Raw genomic sequence first — 19,697 nt, forward strand, 5'->3', positions numbered from 1 at the left:
AGAGACTCCTCCGGAGGATAAAAGATAGTCATTGGTGCAGGTGTAGAAGGAGAAAACTCGGACGGAGATCCAAAGAACGTGACATCAGCAGAGATGAAGTATCGACGGAGAGTAGGAGAATAACACTTGTACCCTTTCTGAAGATCGTGGATACCCAAGGAAGACACATTTATGAGACCGGAAAGAGAGTTTGTCAATGCTAGGATTGAAAGCATGAGCAAAACATATAGAACCAAAGACCTTGGGTGGTAAAGGATGAATAGATCGATGAGGATAAAGAACATGATGAGGTATTTGACCTTATAGAGTGGAGGAAGGTATGCGATTGATGAGATAACACGCAGTAAGTACAACGTCACCCTAAAACTGAAGAGGAACATGAGAATGGAGAAGAAGAGTCTGGGTGGTCTCAAGAAGATGGCGATTAAGTATAACGTCACCCTAAAACTGAAGAGGAACATGAGAATGAAGAAGAAGAGTCTGAGTGGTCTTAAGAAGATGGCGATTCTTGCGTTCGACAACTCCATTTGTTGAGGGATATGAGGATAAGACGTCTGATGCAACACACCATGAGACACCATAAAGGTCTGAAACGGAGTAGATAGATACTCATGTGCATTATCACTTTGTAAGGTTCGAAGAGAAATACCAAATTGAGTTTTAATTTCATAGAATAAAAATTGAAAAAGAGAAAATAACTCCAAACGATCTTTCATCAGATATAACCAAGTACAATGGGAAAAGTCATCTATAAAGGTAATAAAATATCGTGACCCCAATGTAGAAGAAACATGACTCAGACCCCAAATATCGAAATGAACCAAAGTAAAATGTGACGTAGCCTGACTCACAGTGCGAGGAGAAAAAGAACTACGAACATGCTTTTTTAATTGATATGATTCACAAGACAAAGACTCTAAATGAGAAAGACCAGGATGTAATTGTTTCAACTTATCAAGACCAGGATATCCCAACTGAGCATGAATAAGAAGGGGAGATGCCGTCGCCGAACCAACAAGAGAGGACTGTTGAAGCAGATATAGGCCATGAGATTTATATCCGAAGTCAATCATCCTCCCCGTACTCTGGTCCTGTAAGGAAACAGAAGATTTAAAGGGAGCACTGGGAATATAAAGAATATTATGAATAGAAAGAAATGGAAAATGATGAAAAACACCAACACCCTGGAACTGAATTTGAGAATCATTTGCCATGATGACAAAGGGTAAAAAATAGAAGTAGAGAGAAGAAAAAAGAAATCTATTATCAGTGATATGAACGGTGGCCCCAGAATCAAGAACCCAAGGACTCGAAGAGTGAGATATGCCAGCAAAGGAATTACTAGTGAGTGCAATGACAACAGGGGAATCAGAAGCCTTTTGATCCTCATACCATTTCAAAAAGTCATCATAGGAAGGCGATGGAGTGAGATCTGGTGGTAACTGTGAAGTAGAAGCTGAAATAGTGACAGAACTTTGGACGATCTGCGCAGCACAGGGAGGTCGACCATGTAGATTCCAACATTTATCAATCATGTGTCCTGGTCGATGACAATGATTAATTACACTAAGGGTGTTCTTTGCCACCCTTACAAGGTGACATGATCAACCTTCTTTCCATCAGCTCCTGCTTTCGGAAAGGTGTTGCTGTTGCTGGTGTCCCTGCTGCTGCTGCTGATTAGAAAAAGAAGAAGAATTGCTGCTGTGAGAAGAGAAGATTTTTGGATTGATGCTCGCGAAGAATCTGAGGATGGCAGTAGCAGACTCCTTCTCTGCGCAAAGATGGAGCAAGCAGCTAGCTCTGACACCAGGTGTTGGCTTTCTGATGCTTATGCCACGCCGCAGACAGCTGCTTCTTGACAGATTGTTGCCGACTCAAATGGTAGAAACGAGCATCTTGTAGTTATTCTTGGGGCGTGAGCACATGTTTCTTAGGAGCTGTCGTCGTCGGCGATGTCTTGTTGCTCATGAGAAGAAATCCATGGTCATGGAGGAAATCACGGCAATCGATTTGATGAAGTCGTATTACCTGCGCTTTGTGATTTTCTTCGCCTCGAGCTTGTTGCGGGTGGTGCGGGGGATGAACACGCCGGTGTCAACGGGCTCCTTTCGACCGTTGTGGAGGAAGTGACAGTAGTGATCGTCTGGGGGCTTTCTTAAGGGCGTCTTAGAGGAAATGGGGAGAGCCGGTGGTCGGCAGTGCCGGTTGTAGTGGGACGCATGACGTAGTGCGCGGAGAGAGAGACAGTAAGGGCTTGATTTTAGGTTTTTAATCGCATCGCGATCCAAAGGAAATTGCATCGCGATTCGAAGGAAGGAGAGGAATTGGCGCCGCGCTGCTCATGCTCACGAGAGGAAACTTAAATCTAATTTGGCTCTGATATCATGTAAAATAATACAATGGATCTCTCTTATTTTATCGCTCTTCGATTTCTTGGGTTTTTGATTCCGGGACCACCGATCATATCACTGATAATAGATCTCTTTTTCCTTCTCTCTCTACTTCTATTTTTTACCCTTTGTCACCATGACTAATGGTTCTCAAATTCAATCCCAGGGTGTCGGTGTTGTTTATCTTTCTCCGTCTCTTTCTATTCATAATATTCTTTATATTCCCGATGCTCCTTTTAATTTGTTATCAATCAGTTAACTTACTTGGTCTCTTGATTGTGTCATCTCATTTATTAAATCTTCTGCTTCCTTATAGGACCGGAGTATGGGGAGGATGATTGGCTTCGGATATGAGTCTCATGGTATATATCTGCTTCAACAGTCCTCTCTTGTTGGTTAGGCGGTGGCATCTCCCCTTCTTATTTATGCTCAGTTAGGACATCCTGGTCTTGATAAGTTAAAACAATTACATCTTGGTCTTTCTCACTTCGAGTCATTGTCTTGTGAATCATGTCAATTAAGAAAGCATATTCGTAATTTTTTTTCTCCTCGCACTGTGAGTCGGGCTATGTCACATTTTACTTTGGTTCATTTCGATATTTGGGGTCTGAGTCGTGTTTCTTCTACATTGGGGTCACGATATTTTATTACCTTTATAGATATATTTTTTTGTTGCACTTGGTTATATCTGATGAAAGATCATTTGGAGTTGTTTTCTCTTTTTCAATCTTTATTCTATGAAATTAAAACTCAATTTGGTATTTCTCTTTGAACCTTACAGAGTGATAATGCACGTGAATATCTATCTACTCTGTTTCAGATCTTCATGGCGTCTTATGGTGTGTTTCATCGGACATCTTGTCATCATACCCCTCAATAGAATGGAGTTGCCGAATGCAAGAATCGCCATCTTCTTGAGACCACGCGGACTCTTCTTCTCCATTCTCATGTTTCTCTTCAGTTTTGGAGTGACGTTGTACTTACTGTGTGTTATCTCATCAATCGCATGCCTTCCTCCACTCTACAAGGTCAAATACTTCATCATGTTCTTTATCCTTATCGGTCTCTTCATCCTTTATCACCCAAGGTCTTTGGTTCTATATGTTTTGCTCATGCTCTTGATCCTGGCATTGACAAACTCTCTTCTCGGTCTCATAAATGTGTATTTCTTGGGTACCCACGGTCTCAGAAAGGGTACAAGTGTTATTCTCCTATTCTCCGTCGGTATTTCATCTCTGCTGATGTCACGTTCTTTGATTTGGTTTTATTTTTTGGGCCTAATGGATCTCCATCCGAGTTTTTTCCTTCTACGCCTGCACCAATGGCTATCTTTAATTCTCCGAAGGAGTCTTTGTCATCTCTGGAGACATCTCCTTCTTTGCAGGTTTATCAGCATCGTCCTCGTCCTACTTTGCCGCAGCCCACTACTGACGCTGCCTTGGACTCATCTTTGGAGCTAAGTCTTTCACCTTGTCCTCCGGTCCCATTTGCTGAGTCTAATATTCCCATTCGACTTCGGAAAGGTATGTGTTCCACTCGTAATCCTTCTTCTCATTATGTTTCTTTGAGTAATTATCATATTTCTCATTCCTATTTTTTCTTGTCTTTCCTCCTTGTCATCTGTTTCTCTTTCGAAGATTGCAGGTTATGCCTTTGCCCATCTAGGATGAAAACAGACTATGCTCGATGAAATATGTGCTTTACAAAGCAGTGGGACTTAGGATCTCATTCCTGTACCACTAGGAAAGTTAGTTGTCGGTTGTCGATGGGTATATTCGGTGAAGGTTGGTCCAGACGGAAAGGTTGATTGGCTTAAGGCTCGCCTCGTTGCTAAAGGATATACTCAGATCTTCAGATTGGATTATGAGGATATTTTTTCTTCTGTTGCCAAGCTGTCCTCTGTGCTCTTATTCCTGCCTATTGTTGTGATTCGATATTGACCTCTTTATCAGCTGGACATCAAAATGCTTTATTAGAAAGAAAGTCATATCTGGTGAAATATCTACTAGTTTTGTTAACTCACATGATCAACTAGTAGATATATTCACTAAGACTTAATCTTGTGCTGTAAATAGGGAAAGAAATTATTGTTGATGTTATTCTTAGAACCGAAAAGCAATGAAAGGGATGATAAGGAAATTGCCGAAATAATGGAGGGAAAGAAATGGGGGACCTTTTCCCTTTTTGCTGGTGGTGTCAACTAGTTTCGGCGGAGGCTCCGGTGGCTAGGGTTGGTTGGAAGACCAACAAAAGAAGGGGGAAAAAGGATTGCTACCCTTGTTGCCGGAAGAGAACACCAACAGCGACAATAGTTGCCGGTTTCCCTTAATCGCTGGTGAAGAGAAAGGAGAATAAGAAGAGTGTTTTTTGCTTGAGAAGAAGGGGAGAGGGCTGCTGTGATTTTATTTTATTTTTGCTGCTGTTGGAGAGGAGAAGAATAGAAGAGAAGAAAGAAGAATGAAGGAGAAGAAGGGAAAGAGATATAGAGAGGAGGGATGGTGGAGGCATGGCTACGGTATGGCTGTGGCAGTGGGGGTTTTTTTTTCTGCAATAGTTAGCATCCTCCCTGATTAATGTCAATATATTCATCTTTCCTTTTTTAGTTGCATATCCATTGATTTCCTCCTCAAGATCCCTTGATTTTCTCTTAAAGATATTTATTATTCTTGCTGTAATTACTGCTGTAAATTTTCCTATAATAGGTCTAAGATTAAGGGATCTGATTATGTTTACTATTTCAGACCCTAGGATCAAGGAATGTATTGATGTATATATATTGTAATTCTCTTAATGAAAGACATACGGTTTTTTTCCAGAATTTCTTCTTTGTTTTGTAATGGTATCAGAGCCAAAACTCTGAGAGCATCTCATCGTGTGTTTGTTGCTAGGACGATCTGGTTCCTCGTCTATCTCCAAGATTTTGTGTTTTTTTTGTTTTGTGAGTCATGTCTTTGGAACGATCTGAATATTTTTTCTTGCTCGATTTAATGGCAAGAACTATTCTATTTGGGCATTCCAATTTCATATCTTTGTCAAGGGAAAGAAATTATGGGGTCATATTAATGGAACATATTTTGCACTTAACAGCGAGAAGGAGAAGGAGAAATATGTGAAATGGGAGGTGAAGGATGCTCAGATTATGTCTTGGATCCTTAGAAGTGTGGAACCCTCCATACTTCTAAATCTCAAGCCTTATAAGAATTCTAGAGCAATGTGGGATTACTTGAAGAATGTTTACAACCAAAATAATACAACACGAAGATTTCAATTGGAACTTGAGTTGAGTCAACTCAGTCAAGGAGGTATGTCAATCCAAAAGTTTTATTCTTCCTTTGAGAATCTTTGGGCTGAGTACACTGATATTGTGTATGCAAGTGTACCTCCCGAAGGATTATTTGCTATTCAAAGTGTACTTGAGACTAGCAAGCGTGATCAGTTTTTAATTAAGTTAAGGAAGGATTTTGAAGAAATCAGGTCAAATCTGATGAACAGAGAACTAGTTCCTTCGTTGGATATTTGTGTAGAAGAGCTTTTTAGGAAAGAACAACGGCTCATCACACAAGCAATCGTGGAGTAGAATGCTCAAAATTCTACTTCAATTCCTGTTGCCTACGCTGCTCAAGGGAGGTCTAAAGGAGAAAGAGACATGACTAATGTCCAGTGCTATAGCTATAAAGGATTTGGGCACATTGCTACAGATTGTACTAAGAAATTTTGCAGCTATTGTAAGAAACCAGGACATATCATCATAGATTGTTCTATTCGACCTCCAAAGAAATTTGAAACAACCTACAATGTCTCGGTTGGTTCCTCGAATGCTCATAATCGTGGTCAGCCTTCTATTACTCCTGAAATGATCCAACAAATGATAATTTCTGCCCTTTCTGCTTTAGGTTTTTCAGGTAATAAAAATTCTAATTTTAAGCCATGGTATTTTGATTCTATTGCTTCCAATCACATGACCAATACTCCCTTATTTTTATATATTGTTGAAAAATATAATGGAGATCTTCAGATTCATACTACCGATGGTAATTCCTTACCCATAGTAGTTGTTGGTGATCTTTCAGCCTCTTTAAATACTATATTTATGTCTCCTAAGCTGTTCACTAATCTTCTATCTGTCGGCCAATTAGTTGACAACAATTGTACTGTTCAATTCTCAAATTCTGATTATCTTGTGCAGGATCAAGTGTCTGGGAAGATAATCGCAAAGGGACCTAAAATGGGACGTCCTTTTCCTTTACTTCCATCTCCCTCTCTGGTGTCGAATTCTATTGCTTGTAATCTTGCTTAATGTGATAATCAAGTGTGGCATAGATGCTTAGGACATCCTAATTCCCATGTACTTCAAGTCTTGCTCAAATCCGGTTTACTTGGAAATAAAAATTCGACTTCTTCTAATAATGATATTGTTGATTGTGCATCTTGCAAACTAGGTAAAAGAAAAACACTTCCTTTTCCATTACATAAAACCTGCACAATTAAACTTTTTGAATTATGTATGGGGTATTGCACTTGTAATTTCTGATGAACACTATAAATATTTTGTTACCTTCATTGATGACTTCACTCGCTACTTGGGTATATTTTCTTCGATCTAAGAGTAAGGTTTTCTCTGTGTTTAAAGTATTTCTTGCTTTAGTTGAAACACAATTTTCGGTCAAAATCAAAATCTTGCAATTTGATTCAGGTGGTGAATGTATGTCAAATGAATTTCAATCTTTTCTTCAAAGACATGGAATCATATCACAATGTTCTTGTCCTTTCACTCCAAAACAAAACGGTATGGCTGAAAGAAAGAATCGCCATCTTCTTGATGTTGTTTGCACTCTTCTAATTGAGTCTTGTGTTTCTTCTCATTTTTGGTGTGAAGCTTTGTCTACTTATGTTTATTTGATTAATAGATTACCATCTTCCAACTTAAATTATGATTCTTCATTTTTTCGTTTATTTGGACATACACTAAATTATTCTAATCTTTACATTTTTTGGATGTGTTTATTTTGTTCACCTCCCTGTACATGAGAGAAATAAACTTACTGTTCAAGCTGTCAAGTGTGCTTTCTTAGGATATGCTGGAACTCAAAAAGGATTTCTTTGCTATGATCCTCATGCTCGTTGAACTGGTGTATCTAGGAATATCATTTTTTTAAAAATCAATACTTCTTTAGCACCTAGCAGACTCCCGAATTTTCCTATCTATCCACTTTGCCGCATTTTTCTCAGTCGCCAACACCAGTGCAAAGGTTTAAACTTGATTTTGTTTACCATAGGCGTACTACACCTGCATCTAATTCTTCTACAAGTCTCACTGAAGTTCCTTCACATCTTCCCATGGCATTTGATCTTGTTCTACCCATTTTCGATGATCCAAATCTTCTTCGAAGAAGTTCTAGACCTCGCAAACCTCCTGAAAGGTATGATTTTTCAACTCCTGTGGCCATGTCCACTACCTTGTCTTCTATTTTTATTCCCACTTGTTATAAGCAAGCTATGAAACATGAGTGTTGGCAACAAGCAATGGAAGTAGAAATTCAAGCGTTTAAAGAGAATTATACTTGGGATATTATTTCTTGTCCTCCAAATGTTAAGCCCATTGGTAGTAAGTGGGTTTATACTGTAAAACTTAAGTTTGATGGCTCTTTAGACAGATATAAAGCTCGTTTGGTTGCTCTTGGTAATAAACAAGAATATGGTCTCAATTATGAAGAAACATTTGCACCAGCTGCTAAGATGACTACGGTGAGAACTATTCTTGCTATTGCATCCTCTCAATCTTGGTCTTTACATCAAATGGACGTAAAAAATACCTTCCTAAATGGGGACCTTAAAGAAGAAATTTACATGAAACTTCCGCCTGGTATGGCAATGATGGCTTCCCATGAAGTTTGCAAGCTAAAACGCTCTTTGTATGGGTTGAAGCAGACACCTAGAGCCTGGTTTGAAAAGTTTTGCAGTATTCTTCTCACTTTCGTTTTCACACAAAGTCAATATGATTCCTCACTCTTCTTTGACAAGATAACTACTGGAATGGTCTTTTCTTAGTCTATGTTGATGATATTATCATCGTCGGTAATGATAAGGAACTGATAACTAAGTTTAAAGAAATGTTGCATAGTACATTTCAAATGAAAGATCTTGGACATCTCACATATTTTTTGGGACTAGAGTTCATTCTCGAGATCATGGTTTGTTCTTAAATCAACATAAATATATTCAAGATCTCATTGAGCTAGCTGATTCAAAGAATGCTACTACTGTTGATACACCAATGGAAGTGAATGTGAAATACCGAAAAGATGAAGGCGAGATTTTACCAGATCCATTTTTATACAGACAACTTGTTGGTAGTCTTATCTACCTAACAATTACAAGGCTTGATATCTCATATGTTGTTCATATAGTCAGTAAATTTACTCGACATCTTCATCTTGTTGCAGTCCGTCGTATTATTCGATACTTAATTGGATCACCTAATCGTGGGTTATTTTTTCTTAGAAAATATGCTCTTCATTTAACTGCCTATAGTGATGCAGATTGAGCTGGATGCCCAGATACTAGAAAATCTACAACAGGGTGGTGCATTTTTCTTGGAGGCACCTTGATTTCTTGGAAGTGTAAGAAGCAGGATTGTGTCTCTAAATCTTCCACGGAGGCTGAATATAGGGCTATGCCTGTGGCTTGTTCTGAAATTGTGTGGTTACGTGGTTTTCTTTCTAAAGTTGGATTTCCTCCAACCAATCCTACTCCACTTCATGGTGATAATACTAGTGCTATTCATATAACTGCAAATCCAGTATATCATGAATGCACAAAGCATATAGAGGTGGACTATTATTTTATCAGAGGCATTTACAAAGGGTGTTTTCACTCTCCCTCATCTTTCTACTGATCTTCAAATAGCATATGTCTTTACAAAAGCGTTGACATGCCAACGACACATGTTTCTAAGTAGCAAATTGATGCTTATTAGCTTATCCACATCAATTTGAGATGGGATGTCAATATATTCATCTTTCCTTTTTTAGTTGCATATCCCTTGATTTCCTCCTCAAGGTCCTCCTCAAAATCCCTTGATTTCCTTTTGAAGATATTTATTATTCTTGCTGCAATTACTGCTGTAAATATTTCTATAATAGGTCTAAGATTAAGGGATCTGATTATGCTTACTATTTTAGACCCTAGGATCAAGGAATGTATTGATGTATATATATTGTAATTCTCTTAATGAAAGGCATATGATTTTTTCTAGAATTTCTTCTTTGTTTTGTCAATTAAAAGAAATTTGATCCCCAAATTAAAGTAATTAAGGAGAATCGATATCTGAGAAAAATAAATGAGAATATTTGATGTGCATATCGTCCTTACGCTCCCAAGTTGCTTCCTGATCGGAGTGATGCCCCCATTCAACTTTCACGAGGTGGATGCATTTGTTCCGCAATCGATGTTCCTTGTGATCGAGAATACGAACAAAAAATTCTTCGTATGTCACATCAGGCTGTAGTGGAACCGTAAGATCCTCTAGGATATGTGTTGGATCCGGGACATACTTCCGCAGCATAGAGACAAGGAAGACATTATGCACTCCTGTTAAAGCTGAGGATAACGTAAGTCAGTATGCAATGACACCAATCCACTCTAGGATTTAAAAAGGTCCGATGAATCTGGGAGCCAACTTCTCTTTCAATCCAAATATCTTAACTCTTTTTATGGGTGAAACACGAAGAAATACATGATCACCCACTGCGAATTTTAACATTCTTTGTCTTCTATCTGCATAACTCTTTTGTCGACTTTGAGCAGTCATTAGTCTTTGTTCAATAATCCGTACAAGTTCAACATCTTGTTGAATGCTCTGCAGTCTCAAGAGTTGACGTTTACCAACCTTATCTCATAAAGTAGGGGATTTACATGCTCTACCATATAGTGCCTCAAATGGTGCCATCTGAATAGCAGAGTTGTAACTGTTATTATGAGTAAACTTTATCAAATGTAGATGATCCTCCTAACTACTACCAAAATCTAAGACACAAGCACGTAAAAGATCCTTCAGAGTTTGGATAGTACATTAGTGCTAAAGCGTAGTTTAGTACCCAGCGTCTTCTGGAAACTCTACTAGAATTTCGAAGTAAAGTGTGGATCTCGATCCAAAATAATACTGAGGGGAATACCATGGAGTTTAGTAATCTTCCTACAATATATCTCTACTAGACGATCAAGAGATTCTATCCTTGACGTGCGACGTCTCCCTGTCGAAATTTTTGGTACCGGTGATGTACCGGTGTCGGTGCGTTGATAGAATGAAAAATTTCAGCCGTATCGTGCGATATGGCTCGAAATTTCAAACCTTGGATCAATCCTTGAGTATACATAGGTACCTTTAAGTTGATCAAACAAATCATCTATCGTAGCTAGAGTATACTTGTTCTTGATAGTTATAGAGTTTAATTACCGATAATCAATGCAGAGCCTTAATAAATCATCTTTCTGCTTAGCAAACAGAATTGGAGCTTTCCAAGGAGAAACACTAGGACGAATGAAACCCTTTTCCAATAATTCTTGAAGCTGAACCTTGAGTTCCTCCAGTTCTTTTGGTGCCATCTGATATGGAGCTTTCAATATTGAAGCTGTATCCGATAGCAACTCAATGACAAACTCTACATGTCGTGGAGGTGGTAAGCCAGGAAGTTCTTCTGAAAATACATCAGGATATTCACGAATTATATGGACATTAAGAGTCGTACAGAACTATCAACATCGGAACTTACTAAAGATAGGAGATATCCCTCACATCCTCATGCCAATAACTACTGAGCCTGGAGAGCTGAGATGATAGATATCGCTCAATCAATGATCCTTGTAAATTTTCATGATGGCTGGTCTAAGAATCGAAAAGCCACCACTTTGGCTCGACAATCGACAGTGGCGTGATGCTCTGATAGTCAATTCATAACCAGAATAATATCGAATTCAGTCATATCCAATACTTGTAGATCCACCATAAAGATATGACTATCGAAATTCAAAGGACAACTCTTGACTTCTTGATTTAACATCAACATTCCACTTGGAACCCTCCCAATTTTGCATACAAATTCTAGATAAATAAAAGAATGCGAGCTACCAATATCTATCAATATATCCGCAGAAAAACTATAAACTGAAATAATACCTTGGATAACTGATCCACCAACTCGCTGTGCTTCCTTATGAGTCAAGACATATACATGTTCTGCCTCTGGACCTGATTGCTGACCTCTCTGGATAGAAGAAGAGGGCTAACTTTGATTATGCGAAGGCTAGTATGGCTGGGTCAAGGGCTGATAAGATAGTGTTCGATACTGCTAGGGTGGGAGTAGCAAGCATTGTTGAGGTGGAGGTGGCAAGTACTGCTGTGGTGGAGCTAGCAAATATTGCTGAGACGAAGCTGACAAATACTGTTGGAGTGAAGGTACAGAATAATACTTACTCCTCACTTGGGACTGTAAATGGTAGAGTTGTGGCTGTGGAGCAGACTGGCTAGGTGGGAGATTTCATTGCTGGTATTGCTGAGACCTCTGTGAACCTCTCTGCTACCGATAATGTGGAGGTCGTGACATAGGTTGAACCTGCTGAGACTGTGATCCTCCTGCTTGATGTTGTGCTCTCAAAGTACAATTTTTTATATGTCCTGGCAATTTACAATAAAAATATTGCTGCAAAAAGGTGGAATCCACCACCCCAGCGGTTCCACATGGTCAACCCCACGACCATCTGTGAGGTGGTAAATCGAGAAGTTGTAGTTGGCCACGATGGAGGAGAGCATTATCTTGGCTTCGCCGAGATTCAAACCCTTGCCTTTTCTGCAATTTTGCTCCGTCGTAACCAACTCAGCTATGCCCCGAGGGCGTGCACCACATTGAAAACACTTCAAGAGTATCTGATCTCGTTGTGATGGGAGTAGGCGGCTAGATCCCTATAATATCTTAACCACCTTTTGTGGCCGTGAAGACTCTCTAGTCGTATCCTTACCATGGGGTTGACGACCTTGACTCTGTTGTCTAGAGTGGAATGTCTGCGAGGTCTGTCGGCTAGCTTTTTTTTTCCTTGGGAGATTTGCTGCTGAGTCATCTCAATAAATATAACTCGATCTAGTGCCTCCCGATAAGTAGTAACAGGGAATCTAGACATCCTGATCCGAATATATGCTGCAAGTCCTTGTGCAAAGTGGAGCATATGATCATAGTCATGAGCTACTATATGTGGGCAAAACTCAGCAAGTTGACTAAATTTTGCACTAGTCTAGCATGCTTTGATCATCTTGTTTGAGACTGTGAATTCCTGACATCGAGCGATACAAAATACTGGAAGAAAATACTATCTCTCAAACGCCTCTTGGAATGACTGCCAAGAGATAACCTGATCTCCGAAAATAATCTTTTGTATATTCCACCATGTGGATGCCTGCCCTCTAAAATAATAAGCAGCTAGCTCTACCTTCTCTGTGTCAGAATAAAACATGTACCCAAAAGTACACTTGATATCCTCCAACTATGTACGTGTCACCCAAGGGTTGGTGCCTCCATGGAATAGAGTAAAACGATCCTTTACTGACCTAGCAAGCAAAGGAATGCGGACGTTCTCCATGATAATGAATGATATAGGAATGAATGAGCCAACCACTTGAGCTTCCACAAGAAGAGATTGTCCCTCAGGGTGACCACCAACTCCAACCCTGAAATTAATTTGAACTTCCAGTATCATTTCAGATGGGGAGAGAGCTGCCTCATCCAAACCATGATTAACCCTCTGAGTAGTAGAGGCACGTCGACGTGTACGACCACGACCTCAACTACTACCACCATCGCAACCACGACTGCGACTACGAGCACGGTTACTACCCCAATCACGACCACAGGTAAGTCCGCCTCGTGGCATCGCCTATAAAATCAAATGAATTTTTCAATAATTAATTATAATCAAGATAATTAAAGAAATGAAGGACCTCTAAGTCCTATAGCTCAGAGATACAATTCAGCTTATATAAAAATTCTTTTGTTTGCGAATCACAAGCAAAAATAAAAATTCTAAAATAGTATTGGAACCCATGAATAAAAATCGTGAATCGAGCTCTGATACCAATAAAATTGTCACACCTCGGGGGTGTCATTCCCGCACACCGGGAGATATTCCACTCGATGACAATATAATAAAAGAAACCATCTATACTATATAAACAAAATAATCAAAAAAATTCATCAACTGTATATGTATATATATATATATATATATATATATATATATTATATGTTTCATGGACAACAAACGATACATGTAAAACGGCATATGCAACAAAACATAAATATAATAAAATAAAACTAAAACAAATAAGGAATTAGCACGTCGTGATCTTTAAGCAACTCTAAGAAAAGTTGAACCAAATATAATATCAAAAATGTGTCTGCGCTTGCAAAACTGGAGGCCAAATAATGCAGATAGTTAGCCAATGGCTAAGTGGGTAAAATCAGAAAAGATGTGCATGAATTTAATCATATTTAAGAAACTAAGTAGAGTATATCACAATTTAATATTGCAACTTTAGGTTTTTCTTAGAGTTATCCATTTATACATAAATATATATGTATCATTATTTTCAATTATCATTATCTGGAATCATATAATTTTTTTATATTAGAATTTAGTATCTCAACTTTATCATCATTTATTATCATCAATTAAGATAACTTCTCAATTTTTGTTATTTAATAAACAGATATATAGATCATCAACAATATAATCTGAACATGGGTAAATATCATAATCATGTGAGTATCAACATGTATATTTTGAATAAGACCACTCCCTTTTTTAATTCATTAAAATTAGTTGTTGGATTCATCAATCAAATAAAATAGACTATGTTCCCATGAAAAGATCCAATCAAGAGTTTCATTATATCCTTTCTTTCTAAAATCATTGTATGGTATCTCATAGGGATAAATAAATCAACTAAAAAGTGAACTACTGGAGTTAATATCATTAGAGTGTAATAATATCACACATATAAGCGACAAATCTCCTCAAAGTATACTTCGTTGGGATCGTCCTGGTGAAATGTGCGTATTTACACGTATCGCAAACGTCACAACGGAAATAATATAATAATTAATAAAAAATTATTACAACATACGCATGCAAATAAAGGAAAAATAACAGGTACAAGGCATGGCTGGAAATTAAAATTTTACAGAATAGTAAATATTCTACGCATACTTTATTGATGACGTTGGGCGAAGTTGGATCAATCGAGTAGCTCTTGTCGAAGTTCCACCTTTACTGATGATCCACGCCAAGCTCTCGTCTAGATGGTTTCCGAAGCCATGAGTTGCGTCATCGTCTTCGGTACTAGCCGATGATCGATAACAATCGATTCGAGAGAAAATTTAATTTTGAAACATGCAACAATGTTTGCCGCGATCGTTTTCTAGGGTTTCTAATTATCACCGACAATCATATTTCTGGTGTAGTTTTCGGTTGTCAACCTTTGACTGCCGATTTAGGATAAATAATCGGAACCTTTTCGACGTTGATGGAATAATTTCTGAAGTTTCGCAAGCTTCCGAGAAAATTGTAGATGGTCGTCAAACGACCGAGGTTGTGTCAGTAATGATCGTCAGACTCGAGAAAGGAGATGTAGCGTCATGCCATCGGGAAGAGGAAGGGCCTAGGCGGTGCTGGGGTTTCTCCGACAGATAATGCGATGGAGAAGGGAAGCTTCGACCGACGTTGCGGGTCTTTTCCGCGGACGGTGCTCAGGAAGAAGAGGGGCCGGCTGCGCTCGGGAGCGGTAACTTTGCGCTCGGCGGATGACACGAATCAGAACCTCTCGCACAGCAAGAAGAAGCTATGGCGACTGGGGTTTCCATCCATTTATCGTGACTCATGCGATCTCGGCGCTGGCGAAGTCGGGATCGTGCGGAGAAAATGGCGATCCCTTGGTTTCTGTCGGTGCGGCTCGCGAGGAGAGGAAGAAAATTGATTTCAACTGAATTGGGTTCAAACCTAGGGTTTATTGTAGCAATCGAACGGGCACTGTAGCAAACCGGACCGGGCACTGTAGCAAATCATGTTTATTTTGATTTAAAACTAAATCGCTTTGTTCACTAAACAAACGACTTCTGATTTGACCCAAACTAATTTTGTTCATTTCATCTTTACAAGACGAAGCCCCTTATCACTTTCGTTTTGCCAAAATGTCTTCCATCATGAACCAAACCAAGTTGATTCAATTTGGCTCAAAATTGAATCGTTCGATTCAATAACTAAATGATCTTCGATTTAAATGAAATCAATTTTGTTCATTTTATCTTCATAAGACGAATTCATTTTGTCATTTGTCCGGTCCAACCAGACTTTATTTTTCTCAATTTGAGAATCTAATTCTCAAACTCATTTTAAGTCATTCGAAGAACTTGTAGTGCATGTGACCAAATAGGTTTCCGGTTATGTTTGCTGTCTGTAATTAACCATTAATTTTGGAACGATCATGAGTGACACCTAGTAATACATCATGATCTTCAATTGATCAAAAAATCAATGATTGATTCCAGAACATTTTCAAACCCTTCAGCAGCTATAATAAAACGTGTCTCATTCCTTTTACCATCTTATACCCGTTTGGTTTAGGACATGGTCTACTTGTGTCAGTCCCCATTAGGTTGACTACGTCACGACTAGCCCAAGCTTGCTTTCTTGTTTTGTGTATTCAAGTTACTTGTATATGTGTCCAAGAGTATCATACCTTGACATGTGATGATTTAGCCAAAGACTTTCAGTAACAATCTTAACAAGCGGCCGCAGGATATACGTCTCCCTTTTCAAGGAGCAGTCAATCCTCTGTGGGCTATTCAAACACCTTCGGATATTTTGACTTATACCCAATCATCTCGGGTCCACATATCTTCGGAGATGTGTGCTTAAGATGTCAAAGTTATAAGCCTCCATGACTAAGGTGACTTGAATACCGTAATTCAAAAGAAACTCGCACTTAAGCTGCACTAAGATCTTCATTGATATATATATATATATAATTATATGAAGTCGCATGGCAGGTCACTCCAATGAACTGGTTACCTTTAGCCAACATTCACGTTTAATTCTCAACATCTAATGTCTCTAGCCTGTAAGAACTGCTGCTTGACAAACCAAGGAGTTTAAACATGCTAGTCTCAACAGAATCGATATCGTCCATGCTCATCAATTCCTTGATTAGGGATAATTCAACACATTCATAATTGCACATATAGAGATGCTCACTAGTTGTGATCTAATCACAAATTCTCTTATGTTATGAATCGTATTGCAGACATTTAGTACCAATCAAACACATAGAAAATGTGCACTCAAATAGTGAATTACTATTTATCCAATAAATAGTATAACGGTAAGATGATTACCTTAGGATACTTCTCAAATATAACAATGTTAACTTTTGCTTCAAGGTTCTTTCACTCTTACCAAGTTAGGACATAGGGTTCATTAATAACCCAAGAGCTTGATCCTCAAATGTATATGTTTTGGTAGTAGTCGTAGTTTGAAATATTGAGCAGCACAATTAAGTTGAAACTACTCGGTTGATACTATTTGGTAATAGATAATCTATCTTGTGTTGTTGTGCCAATAATGTCGATGAATATCTTGTTACATCGACATTGCATTCTATAACAAGCGTCAAGATAAATTAAAATAATATTTATTATTTTTTTAGCTTATATTCATACAACACAATGTCAAAATTATATAATTTTCAGACTAAACACAAAGTTGGAACTTAGGTATATAATGTATTCTCTTCTTTTTCGTCACCTTCCTCCTCATTTCAATTCTCCATTGGTACCATAAGTTGGAACATTAACATAGTGCTGAAACAATATTATTTTAGTGACAGATTGAAACAATATTGTTTTAAGTTGGATATAATCCATATCTTTGTTCCCACTTGAGGGGTTCTGTGTTGCTATACTAAATTAAATTGTTCCAATGGGATATGTACCTTATCTTCTCTACTTATAGAGGAGTTTCTATTCTTTAAAGCTAGGCCAATCTTTCTCCGACAGTTCTCATTTGTTATGGGTGTTTCTTGTGGATTATTGTCCATCTATTATGTGTAGTTTTTAAGGTTATCTAATTGAAAAAGAGCTGTGATGAAATTGAAAAAGATAAAGAATGGTGGAGAATATCTTTTTTGTCAAATATGCTTATGAAAAGCAACTACGGATCTACACTGAGACTGGTCTTTGGTTCTCAAGGTAGCAACGTTAGTCAGTTTGTAGACTACCTTTGGGCAATTAAACACATTCAGATATATTTATCTTGAGAAACTTTCCTCATCCAACAGTGATAATGTTGGTTCAGAACACACTGAAACAATTAAGTTTCCTGGTTCATCCACATTGCTGCAGCAAGATAGCAGTACACAATCTTCAGGTGGCTCCATAAATAACTTAAACTTTGAGAAAGAAGTCACCTCTGTTCCTCTACAAACTGTCGAAGGAAGATGGCCCTTCGAAAAATAGGATGCTAGATCTGATCCACTAGGTGAGTATTTCTGGAGAACTTTTGCAGATAGTATTAATCAGATTGTTTTGTTGGAATTGTTCCAATGCAATGCGTGTGTTTACACGTTTCGCAAACGTGCACAACGGAAATAGAATAATAATACAAGAAAATTATTACAACACACGCATTTAAATACAGGAAATAACAGTGTATAAGGCATAATTGAAAATTAAAATTTTCAGAATAATAAATTATTCAATGTGCACCTTATTGATGACATTGAGCGTAGTTGGCATTAATCGAGCGGTCCTTGTCGAAGTTTCGCCTTTACTGGTGATCCATGTCAAGTTTTCGTCTGGACGACTTTCAAAGCCATGAGTCACGTCATTGTGTTCAGTACTAGTCGATGATCGATAACGATCGATTTGAGAGTAAACCTAATTCTGAAAAATACACAACAAGATCATTTTTCGGGGTTTTCTAACTATCAATCGGTAATCGTATTTCTAGTGTAGTTTTTCGATGGTCAACATTTGGCTGCCGATTTACGGGCAAACAGTAGGAAGCTTTCCGACGTTGATAGAATAATTTTCAAGCGCTTCACAAGCTCCTAGCAGCAAACCCTTATTTTAACCTGACACACGACTTCTCCAGTAGTTGGAAACGGATTCCAATAATGGAGAATGCATTGGTGGTCAATGACAACAATGACGACAACCTCTGGCCGACATCTACAGTAGCTCCGGCGGTCGGTGACGTACACACTCTGGCAGCTTCACAAGCTCCCGAGTCAACCCCTCTTTGGTAGCAACTCCGGCATCAATGCGACAGCGATGGGAGGCGTTGCTCTTCTCCATGCGGTGGCAAAAAAATTCGACAGCGGCGGGCGCTCCTCTTCTCCACGCGGTGGTAGAGGAATCCGACAGTGGTGGGCGTTGCTCGTCTCCATGCGATGGTAGAGAAATTTGGCGGCGGCGGGCGCTATTCTTCTCCATGCGACGGCAAAGAAATCTGACGACGACGGATAGAGCAGAGGAAGGGAGAGCTCAGTTAAAGCAGGGGTGCGACGGCGGCCGACTTCTAGGGTTTCGATGTCGCCTCTTCCGTGATCAGCCACCACTGTAACGACATATGTGCATGAATCAAGGTTTGAACCCTAGCCCTTTTACTAGAGCATTTTATTACTTACCACTAACATTTCTAAACCCTTTGTTGGTTATATTTAGTAGAAGTTGGTTATATTTATTAGAATAAATCTCCTAGAATAGGTCCATAAACCTCCTATATAAAGAGGGAGCTTGTATCTCTTAATGGAATAAGATTTTTCCTTTACTTGGATAACATGGTATCAGAGCGAAGAAATTAGGGTGAGAAATTAGGGCTTTATTTTTTTCTCCGGTTCCTCACGAAAGCGCGGCGCCCGCGCCTCTCGCAAAGAGAAAAAAAAAGACCCTCTGCAAGGAGTTTCGTCCGCGAGGTGTTAAGAATCGCGATTCCCTAAAATCGCGATTTCCTCTTTCTGTTTCTCGCGACGCTGTTCTCGCCGCTCGCCACCGACACTGTCCTCTGGTTCTCACGAACGCCGACGGCCTTCCTTCGATCACAACACAAGGACGCCGCCAGCCTTCCTTCAGTCACAGCAAGAGAAGACACAATCAGGAGCGCCGCTTGTCTTCGCTACTCGTGCGTTCGCCGGAGAAGAGAGTCTTCGCTACTCGTGCATTCGCCGGAGAAGAGGTACCGAAACTCTAGCTGCCTGTGCTTCTT

The 19,697-nt window shown here is 39.0% G+C and overlaps 1 pseudogene; it reads right to left on the reverse strand.

Annotated features, from left to right (window-relative positions):
- Positions 1–9,699: 9,699 nt before the first annotated feature.
- LOC141821716 (uncharacterized) lies at positions 9,700–13,310 on the reverse strand (annotated as a pseudogene).
- Positions 13,311–19,697: the final 6,387 nt, after the last annotated feature.

Source organism: Curcuma longa, chromosome 2 (genome assembly GCF_044706935.1).
Source record: "Curcuma longa cultivar G26 ecotype Majalengka, Jawa Barat chromosome 2, ITB_CL_G26_1.1, whole genome shotgun sequence".
Lineage (NCBI taxonomy): Eukaryota > Viridiplantae > Streptophyta > Magnoliopsida > Zingiberales > Zingiberaceae > Curcuma > Curcuma longa.